Source organism: Prionailurus viverrinus, chromosome X, assembly GCF_022837055.1.
Source record: "Prionailurus viverrinus isolate Anna chromosome X, UM_Priviv_1.0, whole genome shotgun sequence".
NCBI lineage: Eukaryota > Metazoa > Chordata > Mammalia > Carnivora > Felidae > Prionailurus > Prionailurus viverrinus.
This window is the reverse complement of record NC_062579.1, coordinates 28,926,525-28,942,802: the sequence shown is the minus strand read 5'-3', so window position 1 is coordinate 28,942,802 and position 16,278 is coordinate 28,926,525. Positions and strand designations below refer to the sequence as shown.

The window sequence follows — 16,278 nt, the reverse complement described above, 5'->3', positions numbered from 1 at the left end:
CTTACTCTAAAGGCTGAAACAGTATGTATTTCCGTGCATACACTTTCCCACACCTTACTATTCTACCTTCATCTTGTACAGACTTCTTTACTTTCATTTTGTTTTATGGTTATATATTCTTGTCAATCTGTTACAGATTCTTTCACCTTGCTTGGGAGATGGTTCTTTGGGTTCTATCTTATTTTTTTGTCCCTCTCTTAGAATGGTCTCCTAAATCTATGATGAGTTCACTCTCTGAATCAGAGTCCAGGCCCAAATGTACTGTTGGGGATCCATCTCATCTTTTCCCTCCAGTTTATCCTTTATGGGATGAGGCAAGGGTTTCAGTGTTTTTTTGTTATTTTTTATTTTAGAGACAGAGCAAGTGAGCAGGGGAGAGGGGCAGAGAGAGCGAGCGAGAGCAAGCATCTTAAGCAGGCTCCACACTCAGCGTGGAGCCCAACACGGGGCTCGATCCCACAACCCTGGGATCATGACCTGAGCTGAAATCAAGAGTTGGTTACTCTACCAAATGAGCCACCGGGGGACTCCAGAGGCTTTCATTTTTTTCTGAAAAGTCCTTCTCAGGCTGGGGACTTCCCCTTTCTTTGAGCCTGGATCTGCTTCCTCACTGGTTGGCCAGGTGCTTTTTAGCTCTTCCTAAGTCTCCACTGGGTTTGCCGGCTGGAGCTTTATTTGACAGCAGATGGCTCTTTGCCCATCTGACTACCCTCTTCGTCTTCTGCATCTTCTGGCTCATTCGTGGACTTCTGTTCATTGTCACTATTACACTATTGCTACTATCTGACCTCTCAGAATCTTCTGAATCGCTGTGCTATATAGCCATGTAAACATCTGAGATTTCATTTATGTCCAGTTGTGTGAGATGACAGGAACAGGTGCCACCTGCTGTTGGACCGACTCACTCAGCTCCTCTAGGTCCATCTCAGCATTGCTTCAAACCAAGTTAAGATTCAGGATGCTTTCTGTGGTGGACTTTTTATCTGTTTTTGTTGTGATTGGCATTGATGCTTTAGGAGAGACAGTTTTGGACTGCCAGGTAAACTCTCTGGCTTGTGTCATGTTTGCCCAGGCTGGTGAAGCTGTGCTCTTGTCGAGGAAGTTCATGGACTCCTCACTGGCGATGAAGTGGCTTGATGTGGCCTTCTTCTCAGCATCTTGCTCCATGTCAGAGCCTGTGTGCACAGAAGAGTTTGTACTCATTGGGGAGTGTGGCATTTCTGACAAGGAGATCCTGCGGCCTGTGCCCCTGCTGAGCATGGGTTTGCTCATCAGGATCTTGGAGGACACTGTCATGTCAAAGTTGAGCTTGACCTTCTCCTGCTTGTCTATCTTGGTGGTACTGGTGCCAGGGTTGTTGGTGTCAAGCAGCATTTGGTTGGCTGTTGGGCCTGTAGGGTTTACATAAGGAAGAGTAATTAAAATCCCTAAAATTCCTGCAGATGTTCTCTGTGTACACTTCCATCTCTTGCATTTCACTGTTGAAGATCTTTATTAAAAAAAGATTTTGGGGTGTCTGTGTGGCTCAGATGGTTAAGCGTGAGACTCTTGATCTTGGCTCAAGCAATGGTCTCCCTGTTCATGAGATCAAGCCCTGTTGGACTCTGTTCTGATAGCACAGAGCCTGCTTGGGATTCTGTCTTTCTGCCCCTGTCCACTTGTGCGTGTCCTCTCTCTCGCTCTCTCTCAAAATAAATAAACTTTATACAAAAAATAAAAAGATTTTATTTTTAAGTAATCTGTACACCGAATGAGGGGCTCAAATTTATAACCCCAAGATCAAGAGTTGTTTGCTGTATCGACTGAGCCAGCCAGGTACCTCTGAAGATGCATTTTGTCTTTTTCACAGAAAAAGGAATTTACTTAGACATGAGGTGGCAATTATTTGTTGGAACCCAGGCCCTGTCATGTTGTCCAAAGAAATGAGCATCAACCTATCCATCTCTCTCCCTCAGAGCTTTTGCAGGCGAGAATGGAACCCCTTCAGTTTTGCCCAGACCAAAAGATATGGGTTGCTACGAGGCTCATAAAACCAGTTATCTCATCTTTTGCAAGCAGCTAGATACCTACGGGACATACTTTGATTTCATTCATGTCATACTCACAGATTTTGATGAGTACTTTTGCTATCTGCATCAGTTTGTGACTTCCTCCATTATAAATGGTGCAATTGTGCAAAATCCACTTTGCCTTGGCCAGGAAAGCTGCTGTGTGGCCATACATTTTATTTTTAGCATTCTTTGCCAATGTACAAAGGTCCATAGGATGGAAAATGCTTTTCACGTAGTCAAGATGCTGTTCCAAGGGAACAGGCTTCTGGAATGCATCTGTCCTTGGCTGTCTCATTTTCTGAATGGCAAACATGAGCAGGTAGGGTGAATGTTGGATGGAGAGCATTGTCATGGCTTCACCCTGAGTCTCAATGTATTCTACTACTGTAATCTTCTCTCACACTCAGAAATTCTGCACAAAGTCTGTCCCCCTTGTTCTGATGTCAGTCTCAGACACTTGGCATGATAAGCCTGGGGACAGAGCTCACAGCAAAGGACTTGGCCTTCCAGCTGACAAACCCAGCAGCAGAAATCATTGTGTCCATCCTGTGGTACAACATCAACAGGGTCTGTGGTGAGTGGCTGCTTCATATACTAAAATGGACCATCTCTTAGTTCTGACTGTTCCTTACTGTTATTGTTCAGTTAGCCAGGTTTTTTTTTTTTTTAATGTTTATTTTGGTGGGGGGAAAGAAGGAGAGAGAAAGGGAGAGAGAATCCCAAGCAGGTTCCATGTTGTCAGTGTAGAGCCTGATGTAGGGCTCTATCCCACTAACTGTGAGATCATGACCTGAGACGAAATCAAGAGTTGGATGCCATCGCTCCTTATCAGGGAAATACAAATCAAAACCACACTCAGGTATCACCTCACGCCAGTCAGAGTGGCCAAAATGAACAAATCAGGAGACTATAGATGCTGGAGAGGATGTGGAGAAACGGGAACCCTCTTGCACTGTTGGTGGGAATGCAAATTGGTGCAGCCGCTCTGGAAAGCAGTGTGGAGGTTCCTCAGAAAATTAAAAATAGACCTACCCTATGACCCAGCAATAGCACTGCTAGGAATTTATCCAAGGGATACAGGAGTCCTGATGCATAGGGGCACTTGTACCCCAATGTTCATAGCAGCACTCTCAACAATAGCCAAATGATGGAAAGAGCCTAAATGTCCATCAACTGATGAATGGATAAAGAAATTGTGGTTTATATACACAATGGAATATTACGTGGCAATGAGAAAAAATGAAATATGGTCTTTTGTAGCAACGTGGATGGAACTGGAGAGTGTGATGCTAAGTGAAATAAGCCATACAGAGAAAGACAGATACCATATGGTTTCACTCTTATGTGGATCCTGAGAAACTTAACAGGAACCCATGGGGGAGGGGAAGGAAAAAAAAAAAAGAGGTTAGAATGGGAGAGAGCCAAAGCATAAGAGACTGTTAAAACTGAGAACAAACTGAGGGTTGATGGGGGGTGGGAGGGAGGAGAGGGTGGGTGATGGGTATTGAGAAGGGCACCTTTTGGGATGAGCACTGGGTGTTGTATGGAAACCAATTTGTCAATAAATTTCATAAAAAAAAAAAAAAGAGTTGGACGCTTAACTGACTGAGCCACCCAGGCATTCCTGTCTTTTTTATAGTTTATTTAAGAGAGAGAGAGAGTGGGAGGGGCAGGGAGAGAGAGGGAGAGAGAATCCAAAGCAGGCTCCACACTGTCAGCACAGAGCCTGATGTGGGGTTAGAACTCACAAACCATGAGATCATGACTTGAGCCTAAGTCAGAGGTTCAGCCAACTGAGCTACTCAGGTGCCCCTACTCTTTTTCTTTTCTTTGGGACTTGTTGATGTGTCTTCTGGCTAGTGGCCACTGGAAGAATGTGGAAGGCTGGGGAACTTTCTTTTCTGGGCTCTTCTCTTGGTGGAGCCAGGATTTTTGGAGCAAGTAGAGATATCCATGCCCTCTACCACCTCCTGTTCTGCTTTTATTTCCTCTTTGGCTGGGACAAAGCAGGCAGAGTTATCAGTAGCTAAGCTATTTATGCAGGATTCTTAAAATGGCGTCTGGCAACACTGCCTCATTCCTGTATTAGAGAAATTATATTTTTGTTCACTCCCAACAGAGCCCTGAAAATTTACAATGGGTTTGGCAAAATTCTGCTTTCAGAGGCCAAAAGAACAGCATCATAATGGATAAGCTAATTTACTGTTACAGGTATGAGAGTTGGCCTCGGAACTTCTCTAGTGCTGAGTGGGGAGTTTCAAGGTGAATGCTTTTTAGCTCAAGGGGAGAAAGGAGGGCATGGTGTCCAAGGCTGTGCCAGGGCAAGGACGGGTGGTTGGCTCCCCACCGGATGGTAGGTAGGTAATTCTGAGGAAGAGGGAGAGCCTGGCAGGGAGACCAGCTACAGTGTCTTATTCTTTTTATATCCTTCCTTACACTAGCTCAGCCTTCTGAACAAAGAATGCACCTAGAAATTTCCTGGAGAAATGGCCTTGAGACTAGATAGACCAAGAAGGTATCAGAGATTGGAGGTCACCTTGGCAAAAGAAGTGAAGGAATCCAGGGTTCCAGAGGGAAGGCTGCAGAGAGCCATCAGGATGTCAGATGGGATGCTGGACCTTCTCAGTGCATCCTGTCACAAGGAGGGGTAGGATGAGAGTATGTCTCGTTACTGGCAATGCTAATCTTGATCCCTCCATTATAAGGTGGTGTCTGTCGGGTCTCTTTACTGTGAAGTTACCATTTTCCCCTTTTTACTAATATGTATCTTGTGTGGAGATACTTTGAGACTAAGCAAGTATCGTATTTACTGTCATACTTTGTCCTATTAATTTTAACATCCAATAAGGATTATCTGGGGTTGACCAAGAAGTGGATATTTTCTACTTTCATCATTCCTGAGCCAATTATTAATTAGAATTCTACTCTGAAAAAGAGCTGTCCCCTCCTCACTCTTCAGCTTATGGTTTGGTTTCAAAGAAGATGAAACCTCAGAATTCATCAAATATGTTAGGACAATTTATGAAAATACTGTATCAAATGCTTTCTCATAATTCACTCTGATTTCCATACATATGGCAGTGTGTGTGGCAGGGGGTGGTATATATGTGGACCTTGCACATATAGGTCCGTTTGAAGTCATGACTGACAAAGAATTAATTGTCACAGGTTTGGCAGATCCAAGGGGAAGTACAAGCCAACAATGCAGGCCTTCTGTTGGGTCACATCATATAACATAATGGGAGACACAAGTCCAGCATGGTATATCCCAACACAGTCAGCAGGCAAAATTGAGAGAAAAAAAACCCAACAACAGCACTTTAGAAAAAAATAAATTGTGGGGCCTCAGAAAACTGTTAGTTGAATTCATTTTTTATTTCATCTCTAAAGTAATGAATGACAGTTAATTTAAGTTTTTCTTCTCAAGGTACCCCTATTCTGAAAGTGTGAATTCTTTTCACAGAATCACACTCTAATTGTCTAGGACAGAGTCTTAAATGACCTCCATATTTCAGATGAACTATCTTTGCTTCATTGAAAAGAGTGGCATCATGGGACCTGGTCTACACCTTTGATAGTTAAGAAACAAAAATACACACTTATGGTACAAATTGCCTTAGTGTAAAGCCTGAGAGAATATGGGATCTGAGCCAGAGAACTTTCTCACATTTCTGCCGCAAAAGGGTAACAAAATCACATGAAAACCTTTCCCTGGCCAAGATCACACAGTACATTAAAAGATTTTGCTACCCTGCAATTTTCCCAAAGGCACTAGTCCTTCTTAAAATATTTATTCGAAGCGCTTTGAACTTTCTCTAACAGGTGAACACACAGCAGCAGAAATTGTGGATTGGCTACTCAGAAGCCATTTACAACCCCTTCTCCCTTGCTTTCCTTTACTAAAGAAACTGGAAAGCTAAATTAGCCACTGGTTTGCTTCTCTTTCAGCCAGTGGCCAGAGGAGAGGCAATTCTGGAGATCAGTGAGATGTATATAAAGTCTTCAAAAGAAGAGAGCAAGGGGAAAGGTTTGGGAGTAAAAAGATTTTGGTTCTTCTTCCTGCTTCATGGCTGAAATATGAGCAAAGGATCATGGAGTAGGAACACAGAATGAGACATGATTCCTTGAAGACACCCTATTACACAAGCTACCTCCTGACAGGTTAGCTGATAAAAATATGCCCCAGTGCATTTCAAGCACTGTTGCTGGGATTTCTTTTAAGATATCTCCTCACATAAGAAAGGTGTTTTGGGGGGGGCGAGGCACCTGGGTGGCTCAGTTAGTTGAGCATCCGACTTCGGCTCAGGTCATGATCTCACAGTTTGTGAGTTCAAGCCCCACATCAGGCTCTCTGCTGTCAGTGCAGAGTCCACTTCAGATCCTCTGTCCCTGTGCCTCTCTCTCTCTCTCTCTCACTCTCTCTCTCTCTCTCTGCACCTCCCCTGCTTGTGCTCTTTCAAAGAAAGGTGTTTTGGGGAGGCTAAATTAAAAAAAAAAAACTTGAACAACTTAATTACTGATACAACTAATGTTCAAATTTCATCAGCATAGAGGATTCAAACTCAGATTGCTTTGGGCAAATATTTTTGTATATATTACTTCACAAACAAATATCTATTCCATATACAAGGAATAAAAGCAGTCACAGAAAATAAAGGACTGACTGGGGCTAACCCAGTTGGTTAAGCCTCTGACTCTTGATTTCTGCTCAGGTCGTGACCTCACAGTTGTTGGGTTCAAGCCCTGCACTAGGCTCTGTGCTGACAGCATGGAGCCTGCTTGGGATTCTCTCTCTCTCCTCCCCTTGCTACCTACCCCCCCCACCCCAAAGTAAATAAATACAGTTAAAAAACAAGAAAAGTGGGGAGCCTGGGTGGCGCAGTCGGTTAAGCGTCCGACTTCAGCCAGGTCACGATCTCGCGGTCCGGGAGTTCGAGCCCCGCGTCGGGCTCTGGGCTGATGGCTCAGAGCCTGGAGCCTGTTTCCGATTCTGTGTCTCCCTCTCTCTCTGCCCCTCCCCCGTTCACACTCTGTCTCTCTCTGTCCCAAAAATAAATAAACGTTGGAAAAAAAAATTAAAAAAAAAAAAAAACAAGAAAAGAACTGATTTAATAAAAGTAAAAGGTAGCAGGAGAACTGGAAGATGGCGGCATAGGAGGACGCTGGGCTCACCGCGCGTCCTGCTGATCACTTAGATTCCACCTACACCTGCCTAAATAACCCAGAAAACCGCCAGAGGATTAGCAGAACGGAGTCTCTGGAGCCAAGCTCAGACGAGAGGCCCACGGAAGAGGGTAGGAAGGGTGGCGAGGCGGTGCGTGCTCCACAGACTGGCGGGAGGGAGCCGGGGCGGAGGGGCGGCTCGCCGGCCAAGCAGAGCCCCGAGTCTGGCTGGCAAAAGCGGAGGGGCCGGAAGGAGTGTGTTCCGACAGCAAGCGCGACTTAGCGTCTGGGAGGTCATAAGTTAACAGCTCTGCTCAGAAAGCGGGAAGGCTGGAGGACAAAGGGAGGGAGAGCTGCTGAGCCCCCGGAGGACAGAGCTCAATTTGGTGGGGAACAAAGGCGCTCGCCAGCGCCATCTCCCACGCCCATCCCCCGGCCAAAATCCCAAAGGGAACCAGTTCCTGCCAGGGAACTTGCTCGCTCCGAGCAAACACCCAATTCTGTGCTTCTGCGGAGCCAAACCTCCGGCAGCAGATCTGACTCCCTCCCATTGCCACAGGGCCCCTCCTGAAGTGGATCACCTAAGGAGAAGCGAGCTAAGCCTGCCCCTCCTGCCCCCGTGCACCTTGCCTACCCACCCCAGCTAATACGCCAGATCCTCAGCATCACAAGCCTGGCAGTGTGCAAGTAGCCCAGATGGGCCACGCCACCCCACAGTGAATCCCGCCCCTAGGAGAGGGGAAGAGAAGGCACACACCAGTCTGACTGTGGCCCCAGTGGTGGGCTGGGGGCAGACATCAGGTCTGACTGCGGCCCCGCCCACCAACTCCAGTTATACACCACAGCACAGGGGAAGTGCCCTGCAGGTCCTCACCACGCCAGGGACTATCCAAAATGACCAAGCGGAAGAATTCCCCTCAGAAGAATCTCCAGGAAATAACAACAGCTAATGAGCTGATCAAAAAGGATTTAAATAATATAACAGAAAGTGAATTTAGAATAATAGTCATAAAATTAATCGCTGGGCTTGAAAACAGTATACAGGACAGCAGAGAATCTCTTGCTACAGAGATCAAGGGACTAAGGAACAGTCAGGAGGAGCTGAAAAACGCTTTAAATGAAATACAAAATAAAATGGAAACGACGACGGCTCAGATTGAAGAGGCAGAGGAGAGAATAGGTGAACGAGAAGATAAAGTTATGGAAAAAGAGGAAGCTGAGAAAAAGAGAGATAAAAAAATCCAGGAGTATGAGGGGAAAATTAGAGAACTAAGTGATACACTAAAAAGAAATAATATACGCATAATTGGTATCCCAGAGGAGGAAGAGAGAGGGAAAGGTGCTGAAGGGGTATTTGAAGAAATAATAGCTGAGAACTTCCCTGAACTGGGGAAGGAAAAAGGCATTGAAATCCAAGAGGCACAGAGAACTCCCTTCAGACGTAACTTGAATTGATCTTCTGCATGACATATCATAGTGAAACTGGCAAAATATAAGGATAAAGAGAAAATTCTGAAAGCAGCAAGGGATAAACGTGCCCTAACATATAAAGAGAGACCTATAAGACTCGTGACTGATCTCTCTTTTGAAACTTGGCAGGCCAGTAAGAATTGGCACGATATCTTCAGTGTGCTAAACAGAAAAAATATGCAGCCGAGAATCCTTTATCCAGCAAGTCAGTCATTTAGAATAGAAGGAGAGATAAAGGTCTTCCCAAACAAACAAAAACTGAAGGAATTTGTCACCACTAAACCAGCCCTACAAGAGATCCTAAGGGGGATCCTGTGAGACAAAGTACCAGAGACATCGCTATAAGCATGAAACCTACAGACATCACAATGACTCTAAACCCGTATCTTTCTATAATAACACTGAATGTAAATGGACTAAATGCGCCAACCAAAAGACATAGGGTATCAGAATGGATAAAAAAACAAGACCCATCTATTTGCTGGCTACAAGAGACTCATTTTAGATCTGAGGACACCTTTAGATTGAGAGTGAGGGGATGGAGAACTATTTATCATGCCACTGGAAGCCAAAAGAAAGCTGGAGTAGCCATACTTATATCAGACAAACTAGACTTTAAATTAAAGGCTGTAACAAGAGATGAAGAAGGGCATTATATAATAATTACAGGGTCTATCCATCAGGAAGAGCTAACAATTATAAATGTCTATGCGCCGAATACCGGAGCCCCCAAATATATAAAACAATTACTCATAAACATAAAAGTAAAAGGTAGCAACATTTGATCAGGTAAATGTTTTGCATTCTACAAGAATATTTGAGTTACTTTTTAATAGGTAAACTAAAATGATCTCTGATTTAGCCAATCAATTTGGTGAGGCACAGTAGCTACCAGAATAGGTTCTCAGATGTCCTTCTTTATTTTTTAAAGAATTTTTTACTGAATTTTGTTTTCACTTTTCAATGAGTGGTGTTGGCATTACAAATGAACCATATATAAATGAACCACTGACAATACATATAATTACTCAAACATTAAAAAATGAAAGTTTCACATCATTGTCAATTAGCTATGCACACTTTTGAAACGGAGGTAAAATGGAATATATTGGTTAAGAATAAATTGATGAATGTTCCTGTGATTATGAGAGAGGGAAGGGAATACAAATCTGACAAAAACTATCAAAATCGCAAAAATGCATATCCTTGGAATCAACAATTTTACATTTAGGAATTTATTCTGAAGTTATACTTGTATGCATTCTTGGAAAATCATACATGTACAGGACTATTCTTTTTTTAATGTTTATTTTTGAGAGAGAGAGGGAGAGAGAGAGAGAGCAAGCAGGGGAGGGGCAGAGAGAGAAGGCCTGACATGGAGCTTGAGTTCACGAACCATAAGATCTTGACCCGAGGTGAAGTTGGATGCTTAACCAAATGAGCCACCAAGACACCCCTCTTTTTTTTTTTTTTTAAGTAGGCTTCATGCCCATTGCAGAGCCTTTTGTGGGGTTTGAACTCACGACCCTGAGAGCAAGATCTGAGTTGAGATCAAGAGTTGGATGCTTAACCAACTGAGCCATGCAGGTGCCCCTCCACAAGATTATTGCTGTAGCATAGTTTATAATAAAAACCTGGAGACAAATGTTCATTAATAGGGGATTGGATCTGTAAATTACTGTGCATTCATAGAAGAAAATATCATTGAAAAGAATAAGTCATCATGTACTTATATGAAGCAATCTCCAACTTGTTTTAGGTAAAAAAAGGAAAAAAGCAGGAAAAAGAAAGGATGGGCACTATATGGATATACCATAAATGGGTGTGTAAAATATGCATATATATATTTCCCCCTGATATAGATAGAACTGTGGAAGAAAGTGACATTTGCTGCTCTTGGTGACTTTGAGTGATGTGTGGGTAATGTGACTAGAGACAGGGTAGGAGAAAAAATGTGAACCTATTTTTTTGAATTATAAGTAAATGTGTAAGCTATTACTTATCTTACAAAATATGTTAGTGAAAATCTCAAATATTCTTTTCAAAATAAGTGAGCATGTATAAGCTCATTCTGCTCTCTCCTGTATGCAATGAATCACATCATACTGTCAAAGGAAAAATTTTAAATGCTTAAACAAATATATAAAGTCCTTAAGCTTTATTAATACAACAGGAAAGCCAGCTTAATTCCAAATTGCTTCCTGGTGGATCTATGCTAATTCAGTGTTACAAGCAGTGTGAAAATGTTTTTACTTAATGACACTTTTTACTTTTTGAATCTTTTACAAAATGGACAATTCTGTGTCAAGAAAGAGCTTATATAACAGGTCCACTTTTCAGTCATGAATACAGAATGTTGATCCAATTAATTGAGCCATCAAGTGACTTCTTCAATACATTTTGATGACCAGCAAAGTGCAAGTACCCAACAAAATTTATTTTTTTTTTAAAGTTTATTTTTTTATTTTGAGAAGGAGAGAGAGAGTGCAAGCAGGGGAGGGGCAGAAAAAGAGAGGGAGACAGAGAATCGCAAGCAGGCTCCACACTGTCAGCACAGAGCCTGACGCAGGGCTTGAACTCCTGAAAGTGAGTTCATGACATGAGCTGAAACCAAGAGTCAGATGCTTAACTGACCGAGGCACCCAGGGGCCCCACCACCAAAATTTATGTTTAACTTTGCCAGCAATTTAATAAAAGCTCTCATGGGCATGTAATCTATAAAAGATACAAATGGCAGGATTAAAATATAAAAATGTGCAAAATTTCCATAACAGAAAAAGTCCTACTATGTTTCCTTCCACATGAGAGTTTCTTCTTAAATGATTTGAGGTGTGTTCCCTCACAGTTTCCTCACAGAACTTATAAAATGTACCCTTGTCCAAACTTATCATGTAAATCCTTTTCTCATGTAAAGAAAGAACAACCTAAGAGAAATGCACACTCCCACGTGAACCAGAGACACCATACTGTTCGAATATCCTCCAGAGTGAGCTTTCTGGTTTGAGACCTTCAAGGACTTTATTATTTTTTTAAAGCTTATTTATTTATTGAGAGAGAGAGAGAGAGAGGGAGGGAGGGAGGGAGAGGGAAAGAGAAGGCAAGTGGGGAGGTGCAGAAAGAGAGGGAGGGAGAGAAAGAATCCCAAGCAGGCTCCGCACCATCAGCACAAAGCCTGATACAGGGCTTGAACCTACGAACCTTGAGATCATGACCTGAGCTGAAGTCAGTCACTTAACCAAGTGAGCCACCCAGGCGCCTCTCAAGGACTTCATTAACAAGCTTCACTCTTTAAAAATACACGTATCCTTGGCTCCATTTATAGAACCTAGTTATGCTCATCAAGGATGAAATCCTCAAGTATTCTTTAGTCAGCTGCCCTCAATTGCCCATCCCTTCTATTCACAAAACCCAGTGTGTCAACAACTCCAGAGGCACATGGTGAATGTTCAGTAAATACTGAATGGATGAGGAATGAGCAAACGGATAATAACACACTATATTTTTATAATAATTCACTGTTCCTAAAATGTGTTTGCATAATTACTCCATTTACTCTTCATGATACTTATGTAAAAAGGCAGGGATGTGGTGCCTGGCAAGCTCAGTCAGAAGAGCATGTGCCTCTTGATCTCGGGGTTGTGAGTTTGAACCCCAAGTTGGGTATAGAGATTACTTAAATACATACATACATACATACATAAACTTAAAAAAAAAGGCAAGACTTTTAGGTCATGTTTTACACATGATGAACTTGAGGCCCTAAGAGGTGTAAATGACTTATTCAATGTGACAGGAGTGACACAACTAAAATACTACCAAAGCCCCATAACATGCCATTGCCACTTCAATGATCGTAGAGCATCAGTAATGGCATCCATCAGAAGCAGCAAAAGGCGGCAGCAGCCCCTTGACTCCTCCATCTCTGAATATGAGTGCTTTGGCTTCCACTTTAGCTCTTAGGTTAGATATATAAAACAGCAAATGCTTTGCTTGGAACGCTCTTTGTTGTTAACATTCCTGACATCACACTCAGCTACCTGAGAGGCCAAAACATTCTCTCCAGCTTTGAGAGAATCCTTGCAGCCACATCTGAGTTCTGAAATATTGGTATGAAGCCAACAAGCTATAATCTTAAACCCAATTCCAATACTGATAGGAATGATAGGATCATTCCCTGATTGGATGAAACCCTGTCATAAACTGATTCTTTTTAATGTTTCTTTATTTCTGAGAGAGACAGAGCACGAGCAGGGGAGGTGCAGAGGGAGAGGGAGGCACAGAATCTGAAGCAGGCTCCAGGCTCTGAGCTGTCAGCACAGAGCCTGATGCGGGGCCTGAACCCACAGACTGCGAGATCATGACCTGAGCTAAAGTCAGATGCTCAACCGACTGAGTCACCCAGGCGCCCCATAAACTGATTATTCTATTGGGAGGTATTAACATTAAGGTCTGCCCTCTGAGGAAGAACAATCCCCTTTGCTCTTTAATAGGTACCACTTTCTTCCCACTGGATATTGGTATTGCCCCCCCAGTGTTATGAAATCTTGCAGAAATCACCGAGGATCATCATGAGTGCCAGCATTAATGTCAGCCATGGTTGGCAACAAAGCCAACATCTGGGAGTTTGCAGAAAGGGAGCAGCCCACTCAGGAAAATCAGGCAGAGTACTGTGATGTGCCTGTCAAAATTCACATCAAGACTGATGGCATACAATAAGAAATGAAGGAAACCTAAGGGTGGGGGCATCATTAATCCAAAGAGTTAACAGATTGCCTCCCTAAACCCTCATTGTCAGTGTTGCCAGAAAATACACATATCATACAGGAAACACTGATAAAAATGATCCAATACCCTTGTCTCAATATGTCTATAATATATCATGAAGCCAGAAAATGTAAAAGTTAACCCAAAAGTTATTACAGGGGAAAAACTCTACTCAGACTACTAAGTGGAATGACAAAATGATCTATGTGACAACGAAACAGAAAGGACTAACCTCACAGGGGAAGACTGATGACAGGATTCCTTGGAAATATGTCTCTTTTATACAAATTAATACATAGAGCTTCATAAAGTGTTTTATTTGTCTTACATGCATATGTTACAAAATTATATTTTGTTTCTTGCTTTTCTGACCTGTTACCACCATACCATTTATCCCACACCAATTCCATGCTCTGCTGAATCTATGAAATATTGAACTTCTCTGCAAAGGAGCACTCATGAAAAAGAAATTTGAAATACGAAATTCTGAATTAAGTAATGCAAAATCAAGTCCCTTTTCTTCCTGTGAAAGAGTGACATGGTTTATTACCTTATCCAAAATTTGTAATATGTTTTTAAGGTGTTCAGTTCAAAAAACCAAGGAAAAAAAGTGAAGAATAGAAAGAAAATAGAGAACTGGAGATCAGAAAATCTATGGTAAATTTAGAATATATTTCCAAATAGAAAAGCAGGACAAAAGAGGTTTAAAGCACCTTGGATAAAGGTCTTATATCTGGGGCTCCTGAGTGGCTCAGTCATTTAAGCACCTTTTGATTTCAGTTCAGGTCATGATTTCACAGTTAGTGAGTTTGAGCCCTGCTTTGGGCTCTGCACTGTCAGTGTGGAAGCTGCTTGGGATGGATTCATTCATTCATTCTCTTTCTCAACATAAATAAATACACTTTTAAAAAAAAAGGATCTTGCAACTATATTCATGTAAGATAATTTTATCCTAAGTGAAAATAATATGTTTACTACGGAATCTAGCTTACTATATCAGGGTTAGTGAAATGACATATAAATGGTACCCAATAGAATAATTAAGAACTGACCATGAGTTCCTGTCTTCCTTCCTTTTTCCCTTCCTCATCTCTTCCTTTATTTTTTCTTTCTTTCTTTTTTCTTTTTTTGAGAGAGAGAGAGCAAATGAGTCAGGGGCAGAGAGAGAGAGAATCCCAGGAGGGGCAGAGACAGAGACAAAGGGAGAGAGAGAGAGAGAGAGAGAGAGAGAGAGAGAGAGAGACAGGGAGAGAGAGAGGGAGAGGGACAGACAGGGAGAGGGAGAGAGAAGGGGAGAGAGAGAGGGGGGAGGGAGAGAGAGAGAAGCAGGGTCACCCCAAGTGAGGCTTGTGGTCACCTGAAGTGGGGCTCAAACTCACAAACCATGGGATCATAACCTGAGACAAAGTCAGACGCTTAGTGACTGAGCCACTCAGGTGCTCTCCTCCTTTTTTTTTTTTTTTTAATATTTATTTTTGAGAGAGAGAGAGCAAGCGAGTGGGCATGAGCAGGGGAGGGACAGAGAAGAATCTGAAGCAGGCTCCAGGCTCTGAGCTGTCAGCACAGAGCCTGACTTAGGGCTTGAACCCACCAACTGTGTGATCATAACCTGAGCCAAAGTCAAATGCTCAACTGACTGAGCCACCCAGGTACCCCCCTTTCCTTTATTAAAGTTTATTTATTAGAGAGAGAGAGCATGCATGCGTGCCTCGGGGTGGGGGTGGTGAGGTGCAGAAAAAGGGAGACAGAATCCCAAGCAGGCTCCACACTGTTAGTACACAGCCTGATGTGGGGCTTGAAACCATGAACCATGAGATCATGACCTGAGCCAAAATCAAGAGTGGGACACTTAACCTACTGAGCCACCCAGGTGCTCCTTTCCTTTTTAAATCTCTACTTAAAAGTACACTCTAGACTACTGTGCATACCATGATTTGTGCAAGCAGCTTTTGGCAAACCTGAATGAACTAGCAATCCAAATCCAATTTATTTATTAAAAAAAATTTTTTTTAATGTTTATTTTTGAGAGAAAGAGACACAGAGACAGAGTCCGAGTGGGGAAGGTGCAGAGAGAGAGGGAGACACAGAGTCTGAAGCAGGCTCCAGGCTCTGAGCTGGCAGCACAGAGCCCCACACGGGGCTTGAACTTGTGGACTGTGAGATTCTGAGCTGAAGTCAGATGCTTAATCTACTGAGCAACCCAGGCATCCCTTTTTGTTTTAAATCTCTATGTAAAAGTAGAGTCTAGACTACCGTGCATACCATAATTTGTACAAGTAGTTTTTGGCAAGCCTGAATGAACTACCAATCCAAATCCAAATTATTTTAGTAGTGTTTTGTCACTTCCTCATGCCATGACACCCTCCGGGAATGTGCTTTGACAGGACCAGTGCTTGATCAAATTCTGAGCACAGAGAAGCACAAACATATGCAGCATGTGAATGCTCTAATGCAGCTAGATGCAAGATGCTATGGGATGAAAGAAAGGAGGTAACTGTTTGAACCTGGGGTAATGTGGGTAACTTCCTATAGGAAGTAATATATGCATGAAATGGTAAATAGGAATTTGCCATAGAGAAGATGGGTAGGCAAGATATTCTATATGAAGGGAAGTAGAGAAAAATGTGGTTAATCCGGTCAACAACAACAAGAGATTAGTTGGTTTAGGAAATATTTTGTGAAACCTTACTTTAACATATGAAGACCCTATAGTCAGGGTCTAATCCTACTTACTTGGTCCTTGCTTGAATTAAGTGAGCTATATACAAGCTCATGTGAGATCACATTCAAATAATGCCATACGTAGCTCGAAATGACAACAATGCTGGTG

General features: G+C 42.6%; 1 pseudogene; it reads right to left on the bottom strand.

Annotated features, from left to right (window-relative positions):
• Positions 1-16,278, bottom strand: part of LOC125156941 (protein kinase C-binding protein 1-like) — a 29,863-nt pseudogene that overhangs the window by 9,785 nt on the left and 3,800 nt on the right.